Source organism: Rhyacophila brunnea, unplaced genomic scaffold, assembly GCF_057557595.1.
Source record: "Rhyacophila brunnea isolate RB1 unplaced genomic scaffold, BYU_Rbru_1.0 scaffold_15, whole genome shotgun sequence".
NCBI classification, from domain to species: domain Eukaryota; kingdom Metazoa; phylum Arthropoda; class Insecta; order Trichoptera; family Rhyacophilidae; genus Rhyacophila; species Rhyacophila brunnea.
Window position 1 is genome coordinate 34554864 of NW_028232806.1, and position 14409 is coordinate 34569272.

The following is a 14409-nucleotide window of genomic DNA, read 5'->3' on the forward strand; positions in this document are numbered from 1 at the left end:
TTTTACGAGAAGTATAATAATTATCGTAAAAATTCTTAAGCAATTATGATAATTATCGTGCAAATTAGCGAGGTTGTCGCGCGACATGTTGCCAGTGTGGACCCGGCATAAGGCTATTGCGTAAAATTAACTGAAAGTCATTTATTTGAAATAGTCATCATTCCTGCTACTTCTCCAGACAGTTTCCGGCAATATTGTGTTACCGTGATTGTTTTGAGTCACGTGAATAAATACAACTGGTCGTAAAAGCCGTGGGAAGAGATTAGTCAGTCCAATTCCTCTTTAAGACTAGGAAAATATATCGCTTTGATTTTTAGTCTATCGACAATCGATGTCATTGGTGTTATGAAGTTTCCGGTATGTAAATACATCCAATACCCGTTTCATCAAAAACTTTGTTTTACCCTAATACTATTCATAATTATTCTTGTAACATAAATGTGTGCAATAGCTTATCAACTATCCCTCTGTGAAGCTATTATAGAGCAGACAATGTACTAGAGCCGGTTGTTTATTGATTCTATGAAGCCGAGTCAAAGGCACCAGTTATTGTGAGCGTCTAGATTGCTCGCCTTTATTGTTGGGCGATAAATTGACAAACTTCAATAAATTGATTTTATTCAGCTCTATAGCAAATCTAAGCACGAACTGTTCCTAATCCATACAATCAATTTTTAACAGAGTTTTCACGCATTAGCTTCAATGTAATCCAAATATGTAAGTAGTGTTAGATAAACCTTTGTGAATAATATATATTATAACTAATATTATATCAGTATGCCGCCTCTGAACAATTTGAGTTTTTACATAAATTTAAGAAGAATACAAATTTAGAAGAGTAATTCAATACTTTGATTTAAAATACAAAAATCGATTACCGATAATTAACGCAACTTAGAGAGTATTATAAAAACTATTAGTTAACTTCTTCGCAATTACATAGGACACATTTTTCTTAGTGGTCAATGCACATATTATATTCAATTAAAAATGTTACATTCTTAAATCTTTTGAATTATGTGTTTAATAAAAAAATAGTTTTATTAAATAATAATTATTTACCTCTATTATTCTCCGAGCAGTAAGTTAATGTGAATTGTCTAGTTTAGAGAACAAAATAATAGGGGAATGGGTTACTTTATTGGTGAGGCTGTAGGGAGGTATAAATTTAGAGTATGGATCAATATGGTATAAACTTAGTCATTATTGTTAAAGTAATAATATATTATATTCATTACTTACGCCTGTCTTATAATATGCATTAAAATTTGTCAATTAACAAAATGCACATTCAATATTAGTATTTCTTGCGGTCATTAAGTAATAAATCATAGCCTTGATCTATATTTGGATATTCCGTCAATAATGGCTACCGTCTTTTTAATTTAATTTTTACACATTTATAACTATGTTCGCCAAGATGGGTTTGAAAACACAGTTAGCGAAATTGTTCAGTTTACATATAGCTGGTCAAGTACCTTCTTAATTAATAATATAACATTTGCGGTCTTTTAATATGATTTTGAATTTCTCAGTAGCAATTACCTAAGACTGAGGTCACCATGCACTCAAATGTTGAGAAAATTAAGAATACCCATTGGAAATAGGAGCAAAAAAAAATATTGTAGTAAGTAAAAAAAGCTAATAAAAATCTACCGAACAATCTAAATAAAGAGATCTTCACGTTGGTAGTATGAAGCCGTAAATTTTCCAAATGCAACAATATTGGTCTCTCTGGCAATCAGGTTGGATGGTTTGATGGGCTTGGTTGGTTAAACCGACTTGAGCACCTCTTACCTTTCATACACATTTTAGGACGTGGTTTACATGCTGTATTTCTCTGCCAAATTATGCTTCACGTTTAAGCATAGGGTCCCATGATAGGTCCAATTAGACCGGGGAAGGTTTTGTAGGGCCATTAACTATAATGATACCTATTGTTATATCTTAATTTAGTAAGTATAGAAGTAGTAAACAACTTTAATTTATCTAAGACTGAATATCAAATATTTAATCTGCAAACCAGCCAACTGCACTTTTGACCAAAAATGAGATTTTGGTGGCATTTCGTTATAATGCATGTTTTCTATGCTCTCACAAAATTTCAAACTTCTAAACCTATAAATAAATGCGTTATTGTTCTTCAAACAATAACAGCCAACTGCAGGTGCTAAATTTCCAATATCGTAAATGGAACAACTCCGCTCTTTATATAAATTTTCTTTATATTATATAAAAGAGAAGCTAACATAGTGAATTAGTTCATAGTGCATTTTTGAAATTTATTAAATTCCGCTTGATAGTTCAATTATAAGGTTTTTTCTCCTTCCTGAAGAATTTAACCAAATTGAGTTAGCCAGTTTGCAGATTATGCAGTCAATATGCCGAAAAACAAAACCAAAATGGATAAAATCAATATCTATGGATTTGTATAAAACCATCATAAATTTAGAATTTACTATGTGTTAATAAATTAATTTACTTAATGTCAATTACTTAATTATCACTGACAGTTAACGTGATTAAAGTGGCCGAAAATAATTACTAAAAATCTCTAGTTTGAGTAGCCATATAAAGCAAAAACTAATATAATAATAATATATTATTATTTAAAGCTGATCTTGTTCATAAAATGCACCATGTTCATAAATAAACTAAATGTCATCTGCTACAACTTGAAATACACTTACGTACATGGACCTTGCGATAGTCGAAGCATGTACATAGCCCCTTTTACTTGTCTGCATACATTTGCATACAAAGTAATGTTACTTGAGTCGATTTACTTGATTTAAAATAATGTTGAGATCGAGATGATCTCGGGAAGATGGTTGCAAATTGTTCTCACGGAACAAGTCACAATATCTGGAATTATTTACGTTACAATATATTTAATCTTAGTATATTAAAATTAGTAAATATAATAACTACGTAAGTAGGTATATGGAGTTATGCTGATTGGGTAAAGTAACATACTGAAATTTTATTTAATAAACAATACCTACGTTAACTGTTAATGGCACACGGTATAAAAATCTTGCAATTATTCCAGTGCTCGCCATTTACAGTTGGTAAGGGCATTGGGAATTTTTTTCTGTGACCCTTCTAGCGCATTTTTGAAGGACGTTTGTCATTACTTCTCTCTTCTTGGTCGTACACTCAATTTTGCCATCATTTGAGCGACCAAAAATTTGCATCCTTCTCGATCTTCCGTTTATCTCAGGGCAGAATGAATGACGCAATGGATGGCGACGTAAATGACGCAAACGATTCGACAGAATATTTAAAAAGAAGCCTCGAAATAGTTCAAACAAATCGAACAATTCTTCTTCTTATTGTGCCATCACCTAGCGGAGGTCGGCCACCATCAAGGCGATCTTATCTTTGTCGTCTGCTACCCGGAACAGTTCGGTGGAGCTGCACTCGTACCAATCGCGGAGGTTCTTAAGCCACAAAATGCGGCGCCGTCCTCTGCTACGCTTCCCATTGATCTTTCCTTGAATGACGAGTTGGGGAATGCTGTATTTTTGTCCTCTCATAATGTGACCGAGGTATTGTAGTTTCCTGGTTTTGATACTACGTAGAACTTCTCGGTCCTTTCCCATTCGATTGAGAACTTCAACATATCAAACAATAAATTATTAAATTATAACAAAATCTTTAAAAAAAGAGGCGAATTTTCAACAAAATGATAACTTATAAAATATTACCCAATGCTTAAAAAAATCCCTGCAAGTAACATCAAAGGGCTTATATAACAATTCAAGCAGATACTTACTCATACTAAAAAAATGAACCACTAATATTATCTACTAATTGAATTTTAGAAACTAACTAACACCATCTGTAAATTGTAATCTTATTTCAATGAAAACAAATACATATGACTGATAAAGTTTAGTGTGCACTACTTATGCCGGATCCTAACAGCCTACCTCCACCCTTCGCCACTGGTAGGTACTATTACGGATTGTGGACATAAGGGCATGGGAGGTAAACATTTTCTCCAAAACCGTTAAGCGAGTTACCAATGACTGCCATATTTAATCAAGGTTGTCACGTTCCTGGTGATGATGATTTATCAGACATTTCAGTTTTGCTTTAACTGAAAAAAAGTAGCAAATATCACCTTGAAGTGTTTTTGCAAATATTGAAGAGAGCACGTCAAATTTATGTAAGTTTTAAACATGTATAATTTTTAATGGCGGTAATATTAGCAAAAAATTATATTCGTACAAGTACTTAGCGTTTTCGAGTCATTGCTGCTAACTGCTGTCATGAATAAATTTATTCAAAGTATTGACCAAACATAGAGTCATAAAACCTCAATAATGTTCAATGCCTCACCATTCAAAGTCGGTAGCTTTTAATTATATAACTGAATTCGATACGGCATGTCGAAATGGCCAGGCAAATTATCACCAAATTTAGTAATCATTTTGAGTTTCAAACGGACCTTTTAAATTGATCAATTACCCAAAAGTTGTTTCGCAAAAGCGAGGTGACTTTGATCAAACAAAAAATATCATTCGCTAGACATCTTGTCCAGATCGCCTGCTCGTGCTGAAAAACCACGAGAGATGATCACTAAATACTGTTTTCGAAACGGCCTTAACACTTTAATCATAATTGACAACCAATAATTAATAATGACTTCAAAGTCAAATAATCTTAATGGCCCACATGCTCAGCGTAGGTCAAAATGGGGTTTTTATGGTATTTTCAGAGCATAACCCTGGACATTCTTTTATTGTTGTAGATAATTTATTTATATAATTTTGAAGCCTTATTATCCTTTATATTTATGTCGATAATATTATAGTGAAATATTTACGATAAAAAATTATATTGATAATCTCTGTGATCGCAAATTTGACAAGAATTAGACATTTTATTATTCAAAAAATGAGCAAGATTAACACATTTAAAGATAATTCTAAAGATACTCATTATAAGCTATGTCTTTGATTATTCAAGTGTGATAAACATCCTACGAATAATGATTGCTTTATAATAATTATTTACCTAAGAATAAGGTAGTGTTTTTTTGAAATACGCAATTTCTTTTGGCATTCCCCAGTGGTTAAGCTACAACATACAGCCATAACCATAAATTGACAAACTAAAACTGAAGTAGGGAGTAAGAACATGTTAACGCGCATACATGAAATGCTTATCAAATTGCGTTATTATTGACTATCGGTTTTTGTGTATTAAATGAAGGAATATTAATTACCTTAATTACTAACCGACGCCCGGCTCTCGCCAAATATTTTAGTTATAACGTCTACTTGAACTTGCTAACAATTTTTGTTTTTTTTTGTATGTCAAGAATTTTTTTTACATGGGGGGGCGCCAATTTTGGGCTGACATCCGGGCAGCAGCCACCTATGGCGCGTGGTTACAATTTCCCCCCTTTTGAATCCCTTTAGCATTCACAGGGACCTATAACGCCGAATTTATGAATCAATAGCTTAAAATAATAAATTATCAACTGATGTCCTATTTACGTTATTGAATTATTTCGCTTACGCTACACAACAGATTGTGTCCGATTCAAGCCCTCCGCATGAGCCGATTTTAGTGAGTAATGTTTTACCAAGTGCATAGCCAACACGCCAGTGTTGCCATAATCTAATTTATAAAAACATCGCTTGTAAAATTATAACATTGGAATAAATATTCGATATCTGGCAACACTACGACACGCACACAGTAACACATATTTTCTAATAACCCAGGAAAGGGTCGCGGAGGAAGCGTGAAGGGGGCGAGGCAATTGCGTGAAAAAGTTCGTCATGTTTTGAGGGACAAACACTTGCAATAGCTCTATCTATATTTTTCTATAATCTAAGGTCCGATTCAAATACAATGTGTAGGTGCACAATAACATTAAATAATTTCTTGATACCATATCAATTTAGCAATAGTAAAATTAGATTCGTTCACCTCTAGTGTGACTTCTAATTCAGCCGGGACCAAACGATAATTTTCAAGTTCTCAGAAGCACTCTTGGTAACATTCGGTTTGGTTGCACATGAGATGATAATTTAATCTGTACAAAAAACTAAATGTCTTCAGCAACGGACCGATATTAACATTTTATAAGACGCAATGAAACAAAACACATTACCTATAAGGATTATTAATTAAATACCGCCATTAAACAGTATGTATACATTGCAGACTTGCATCTCTATAAAAACTTGGACATTGTAAGCAATGCCAGCTTAAGTTTAGTAGCATTTATCAATTAGAATTTAATAAATAAGACATAACTAGTTTTTTCGATGTATCATCTACGATAATTAAAAATGTTCTGTTTTTGTTGTTTGCTGATGACTTGAAAGTTGTCACATTTGTCGCACGATTGTCGTCAACTCGAACTTGATATACATAAAAATATTAGATTGGGACATGCATTAATATTGATGAATGTAATCTTATATTGTTTACATTATTTTTTATCCAATATTCAATACAATGCAAAGTTCTTTAATGTATTACAAATATTCAGTTATTGGGCCATATTTTAAAGTAAATATGATGGCAGGTTGTCAACAACACAGTAAAGAAAAATACTATATATCACACGTTCAAAGTCTGACGTAACAATGGCGTATTATCAATTTATCAAACCCTTTATTTCTGTTGCCACTATCCAATGCACACAATTGATCGAAAACCCAATTGAGATATTACATGCCATGAGTCCGTGGCCCCCACACCCCGAATCGGGCCCCTAAGGTAGGATCTTTGGCCAGCCCCCTTACCTATTACTAAGGTTCTAGGCAGTGTGACTCTCTAAAGTAGCGTGTTCCAAATGGTGTTTGGGGTAAAATTAAGGGTGGTCAGTGTATTTTTAGTGATTTTTTGTATTGTTAAATACGTTCATTTTAATTATGCAGTTGCCGAGACACACAATAATTAAACATAGCATTACACAATCACATATTTTAGATTGTTAATAGTCTTTTTTTATCATTATAGTAAATTTGTTATTTGTGCTTATCTCGCTTATCTAGTCGACCCGACACATCGGGCCCCCTGATCCCGGGTCCCAACTTAGATTCATATCACCCCGCTACCCCTTTGTGGGGCATCTTTCAATTAACAGAAAGCAACCAAACAGGGAACTCAGAAATAATGGTAACTGAAATACGTAACGGGTATAGAGAACAGGTAACCGATCTCGAGTGTGGAAGAATGTGGGATAAACTTAAACACGTGTCAAGAATACGCTTGTATTTTGTTCTGACAACTGCTCTCATTTTATGCACTGATGCAGCTGACTGATTAAAAATGTAGTTAGCGTACGCGTGTAATGTATAATCGCGTATATCACAACCAGGGAACACAGAATTAATGGGAACTGAAATACCTAACGGATGTGGAGTAACAGGCAAGCGGTCTCGAGTGTGGAATAATATAGAATAAACTTAAACACGTGTCAAGAATACGTCATTCTAAGCTTGTCCTTCGTTCTGTCATCTGCTATTGGTTTATGCACTGACGCTCATTCAATATTGGTGTATTTGAAGGTTGCAACACACACTATTGTACGTCTATATTGTGTGGTTAATTTTCGTAGGACACTCACACATTCAAAACCCTGCGTTAAAATGTAGTGTATTGGGATATAGCCTATCGGAATTAGATTTAATAATCTGTTCTGTGCAGCCAAACAAAGCCAAATTCTTTTTGTTAATACTAAGTCACCCCAATTTAAAATATTCTTTTCTAAGATAATCATGGTATTGTTCCACTTTATAATCTTGTTTTATAATTTTCAGTTGATCAATTTAACTAAAATATTTGGCCTACTGTCGAAACAGCTGCATATGTAGAATCTATGCTAAGTGATAATATGCAAGGGCTGTCAATAGTATTATTTATTATCCTCAAAGACTAATTTAGGTAAAGTGATTTCCCACGCACTTATATATACCGCTTCGCTGTATTTAAATAAATATTGTCGTCAATGATTTAAAGTGACTTGTGAAAGATTACTCTCCCACGTGTTTTAAAAAATCGTTTATTGTCGCCGTACACCTGTAACAACACGTGACAGGTGGTTTATTAACCATTATAATACATTCAACGAATTTGTTAAATTAATGTATTCAACATAGAACTCACTAATGATGTCAAGTAATAGCATTGGGCATTCATTATTTGAATGTGGTCTTTTGATTTGAATAAGGTTTGGAAATATACGTTCTAAAATCGTAATTTAATAAACGAATTTTATGTTTGATTAAAATCTACTCCAACAAATTTATCTCATGTATCTCCATGTCCTTACTCTTATGCCTGAGGATTGCAATCACTTAAAAATACTGCTGAATATTGGATCACCCTTCTCTATGGGTCGATCAGTTAATTCCTTCGCTTGGTCATTCCATCGTATCTGTGTTCGCCTTCTGCTCCTTTTAACTGACCCACTGACAAAAACAATAATAATGAATCTTTCAAAAATTCGCATAATATGAAGCAGGCATACATACGATTCATTTAATAACTCACCTACTTCCTTTAAACGCGCCATTTCCAACATGAAGTTGAATCGACTCGCAATTCAAATATGTATTTCTTATTTGTAATTATCTCTTATACTATTACGTATATTTTTCAATCACCACCAGCCGAGGTCGATCCACGCATGATGAATGCATCCCTTGTCTTCACACAAACTTTTATTTCTTCGCTGCCACCTACTACGTTAAATTTCCCACCACCACCCGTCATATATGCACAGCCGTGGACATGCACGGCCGCTTTCTATGATGCTTTAAATGTGTCTGAAAGAAGTGATTTTAAGTGCTCACTCCGTCCCGAGACGTAGCCGCACGGGACTGATGCTGCAACCATGCACCGTAGTGCTTAAAGAATAAAGTTAAGAAAGAAAATTTTCGCTGCCACCTTCTATCGAATTTAATGTGTTCGTCAAACTCAGAAATATTTCTTTTCTGTGGGCGCCCCTGTGGATGCTTAGTGCCATTTGGGTACCATTGTATGACGACATTTGTCCAGCGCCATTACTCTTGTCTGCTTTCTTACACCTTTGATTATTTTGCGAATCTTTCCGCTTTATGTCCAACATGCACCTTTCCATGTCACGTTTAGCTACTCGTAATTTTTGTCCGTGAGAATTGGTAGCACACATTGGTTGAACACTTTACGCTTAAGGCACAATGTGAAGTCACCTTTGAAAATACTATTCAGGCGCCCAAATGCACTCCATACCAATTTAGTTCTGGGAGCAATCTCGTCATTTGTATCACCGACATTTGTTGTTCGAGATATACATCGTTGTTGACCCGCTCGATTTGAGTACCATTGATGAGTATCGCTTTTCTTTCAGTTAAAAGCAGTTTTCTATTACCTTTGTCTTTGAGTCAATTATCTTTATACCTACTTTGCGGCTTGCATTTGCAAGCACCCGCATCCTGTTCTGAAGAACTTTTGGGTCTTATAATATTCTTAAAAAATCTTCTGAATTATTCATTGTATAAAAAATAATTTATTGGGTCTTTCTTAGTTTCTCAAAATACTGCGTTAATTACAAATAATTACAAGATAAAAAGAACTTTTTCTATAAAACGTTTTTAAATTTTCTGTTGAATTATTATGCTCAATATGCTCAAACTTGTACTTGATATGAAGTAAATAAAAACAATCAAACAAACAAATATAGAATATTGAAATGTCATTTTGACATTTCATTTTGATTTTCATAGTAACGCACGTATATAATAATAATTTAGTTGCTAGGACTACCCCCTTAACAACCAATAATAGTCTTTTACTTTTTACGGATTTTTCTGAAATAACTTTCCATGCAAAACAGAATTAACTGAAAATGAATTCAATTCTGCTTAAAGATGGCTAAAGAATGCATTGGCATCGTGTTCTGATATATTCTAAAAATTCAAATGTCTAGCTAGTCGGGAAGTTAGTTAAAAATCGATTGCAAGATTTGTACTGGACAAACAAGAATACGAGCTAATAAAAAACGTTGTAAAATATCAGATGGATTACAGACCCAATAAATTTCATGGTTTTGCTGATTTGTCAAATTTTAATTTTATCACGTACGTATGATAATATGAATGAGACAATGTCAACATTAAAAATACTCGCTAAGTATGCTATATTTGCTGACGGATGTCACCATACTTTGGTTGGCAGTACTATAATTAATAAGTTTCGAATACATATATTATATATGATATACCTACTACTGAATGCTTTTTCTTTTCTTCGATAATAAGGCAGATAATGAATAACTGGTTTCGTTCCCCGCTCAAAATTATTTTAATGAACAAATAAAGCTATGCTCAGTTATCAAAATATAATAAATTTTGATTCAGATAAACTTACATTCCAGGAATAATCAGCTATGTCCGATTCAGTCGATAAAATCATCCAACAGAATAAATTAACGTTCTGCGTCGGATTTTCTCGCTGTGACAGCTTTATGATTGCAGAGCGATTATACACTATCGTCGGTACTATGTATTACTGTCACAACTCAAAGTTGAAATGATATACATCGTTTATCGGAATGCTAGCAATTCCAGTGACTATTATAATATGGCCTTATTTAATTTATATTCAAAATAAAACTTTAAATATAAATCGTCATGTAGTTTTTTACGATTATTTTAAATTGTACTATTTTTATTAGGTCGTATTCTTATTTGTCCTGTGGTTGTTTATCCAGTACAAATCTTGTAATCGAGTTTTAACTAACTTCCCCACTAGCTAGACATTTGAAACTTTTATAATATATCAGAACACGATGCCAATGCATTATTTTAATACTTTTAGCCATCTTTAAGTAGAATTAAATTCATTTTCAGTTAATTCTGTTTTGTATGAAAAGCTATTTCGGAAGAAATCCGTAATCCAATCCACTATTATTGGTTGCTAACTGGGTCGTCCTAGCAACTAAATTATTAATATATACGTGCGTTACTATGGAAATCAAAATGACAATTTAGTATTGAGTATTTCTATATTTGTTTTTTTTTTATTTACTTCATATCAAGTACAAGTTTGAGCATATTGAGCATAATAATTCAACAGAAAATTTTAAAACGTTGTATATAAAAAGTTCTTTTTATCTTATATTGATTTACTTTTATTTAATAACTACAAAGTATGGATATTCTTACGGACACTCAATTTACGACATATGGCATTTAAAAATGATTTTTTTTTTTTTAATTTACTAATTTTTTTATTTTTAATTATGTAAATTATTAATTATTATTGATTTTTGCAAATAAATGTGTTCAAAGTAAAGTACACGTGATCTAACATTTTGTATGAAACTTGACATACGATACGTCCAAACTATTGGAACGGAACTTGATCGAAATTTGGGTCCTCCCCGGAAACATGGACCCTCTTCAAAAAAGGAGTGCAAAAACAAATCTATCTATTTTATGTTACATTCTGTAATGAAGTCTTTCGTGTTACTTATTCGTCGTTTTCAATAGTTATTATTGCGCCTATTGTCGTACTATGATCAAAGCAATAAATCTTATCCCTGGTGCAAGCCTTTTTCAATACAATTATTTTATCACCCATGTGTATATAAATGCATTGACGCAAAAAATATCTGTTCTGTGAACTATTGATGCCTTAGACTATAGATACAGATAGAGACTATAGATTGATGCATTTTGAAGGGCATTTTGATTGAATACAATTGTCTTAAAAGCTTAGGTACATGTTTTCGATTATTTTTTTTATTAAGGCGATACTTCAGTGAAGCGGAAAATAATTTTTAACTATGGGCGCGACGAAATTTTGGACTCGCTGGCATTCTGAGAGCAAACGTCAAGGTGTGAATACGTCAATTTGTTTCGTGATGGCGACGGGGGTATTAATTCTTAAATCGTGTAAAGATGACTAAAAACGTTACCCATTTACTTGAAAAAGAAAACATATCAATGAATATATTATTATTGTTACCTACTAATAGAACAATAAACAGAACATTAAATGAATGCATGTTGGATTTATATGACAAATTATATTTTGTTCGGCATGCGTCATTTGCACCCGTAACCCACAATCCGCGTATCGCCTAGCCACGATCTTTTTAGACCACGCCTCAACTGAGGTATATAGCCTTAACCAGCTAACCACTGTTTCGCACAAAGTACAAAATAGGTATGTGTCAATACAAATCCAGAGATACTCAACAAGCAAAATTATTTTAATAGAAAAATATTTATTATATCATGTTTAGGTATTTTTTTATACTTAACAAATTTATTTAAATTAAATTGAACCATAATGCAATATTAGGTAAGTATTCTGACGAGGCTCAAGGATTTTACGAGACGGCTCGCTGTCCTTCGGGGATTTTGCAAACTGGTACGCTATTCTCGTAATTTTTACGAACAGGAACGCTATCCTCGAGAATTTTACGAGCCAAAGCTGTGCTCCGGTGCGTTCTGCTCCATTCCGAGCGCTGATTTCATTTTAAATTTAACCAATGTATGCTAAACGGTTTTATTGGAACGTTTTACAATAAATGCTTTTTTAGTTGTATAAGTATATAACTCACAGTGGCGAAGGGTGACTTTTGGAAAGAGGTAAGCTGTGGAGATCAGAGAAAAAGAGCACACTTGTCAGGTAACTTACGGGAAATAAGAAGATAATACTTACGATATTACTACTGATGAATAGGTGCACACTAATGACAACGACACACTGGTCATAGGTTTCACCGCTGAATTTGTCAAATTATTTAAATCACTTATGGCAGTAGAATTCCACGCATACTTTCTTTACCAAACAATACGCATCGCCAACAAAAAAGTTTGTTTAATGTATAACTGCCAGTTAAAAACAAATATTTATCATTTATAAATTGTTGTGAAAATGTCTAATATAAGTTTTTTTGCTGTATTCAAATCTAAATGAACCCTTGGAAGGTCAAGCTTTGATAATTTTTAAATGCAATCGTTCGCACATTTTCTACCGGGACACTACACAATTTAATAAATACTTATATATTTAAAGCACTGGCGAATGATTTCGGTACAGTATGAGATAATTTATACACATTCACAGTAACACAATGAATTTTGTATTATAAAATAAACCTTTACCACCGCTTTGACATGTCAAAATGACATAAACTGTGAATAGCATGTTATGTTTGTCTATGACTGAAGTAACCTAAATAATAATCGCGAATTAATACAATATTTATTTTTAATAACAATTTATAAATTATATGTGATCGAACACAATAGTTATTATTTTTTTTAATTATCCTTATTATTTATTATTTGCTTTTAAAGATAAGCAAACACAATAAACAAATCAACATTTCGAATAAGCTTGTCTGTTAACGCTTCTGAGTCTCGAACAAAAACCCAGACATGCATGAAGTTGGCAACTGAATTTCGGTAGAAAATTCGGCTTGGATTATCGTTGAAATAATTCTAAAAATAGCACTCACGTTGGACGTTCCGTCATTTATTTTTGATTCGAAACATGACTAAATTAAAAGCTCTACTTATAAATAACGACGATAGATGGCAATCAATATTTTTATTATAACCTACAATGTCCTACGACCTACAATATAGATATTTATTTATATAAATTAAATACTTGAAAATAGAAGGTAAGCTTTAAATAATCGCTTAGTATGGAGCCTTCGCCACTGATAACTCAACTCAACGTATTATAATATTAAAACTAGTTTCTCTCATCGTACTTTTAAATCCGGATTACGCGCTGTTCAAAATAAATACAAACAGGCAAGGAAATTAATCTCTCCATACTGGTTTTACTTACAATATTATCATTTTAAATGTCTATAACTTAAGATAATAACATTTTGCTGTTTGATTTCTTGCCCAATTTATAACTTAATTTGATGGGGACTATCGCTAGTATTTAATTCGTTTTTCGCGTGTCTCGTTTGTGAGGCTGTTTATCAAAATACTTAAATAATAATGATTGTTGCCAAAACCATTTCGACAGATTTGATAATCATAGTTTTTTGGGTGATTTTTTTAAAAATTTATTTGATTAACTCAATCAAAGCTGTTGCGTTATATTTCTAACAAAATTACCGTTCATACTACGTGAGAAAGGTGCATACGTGCCTGAATTATTATGCCTGCCGCATACGAATGGGATGCTTGAAAGCATATCATGTGAAAAATTCACATTGTTGGTGAAATCTCACCACCGGATTTCCGTAGAAAAGTAGCGACCGATGTAGGTAAGTACATCGCACATCCCAAAATGTGTGATGAAATCAGTAACTAAGGGTGGAGGTTAGGTTAAGACTTAGGCTGTTAAGATCCGACATAAATAGTACACATTAAACTTTGTCATTCATAAGTATTTGTTTTTATTGAACTAAGA

At 32.9% G+C, this 14409-nt stretch overlaps 1 protein-coding gene across 1 annotated transcript in view; it reads left to right on the forward strand.

Moving 5' to 3' along the window:
- Positions 1–14409, forward strand: part of Nox (NADPH oxidase) — a 202229-nt gene that overhangs the window by 52663 nt on the left and 135157 nt on the right. The window lies entirely within an intron of this gene.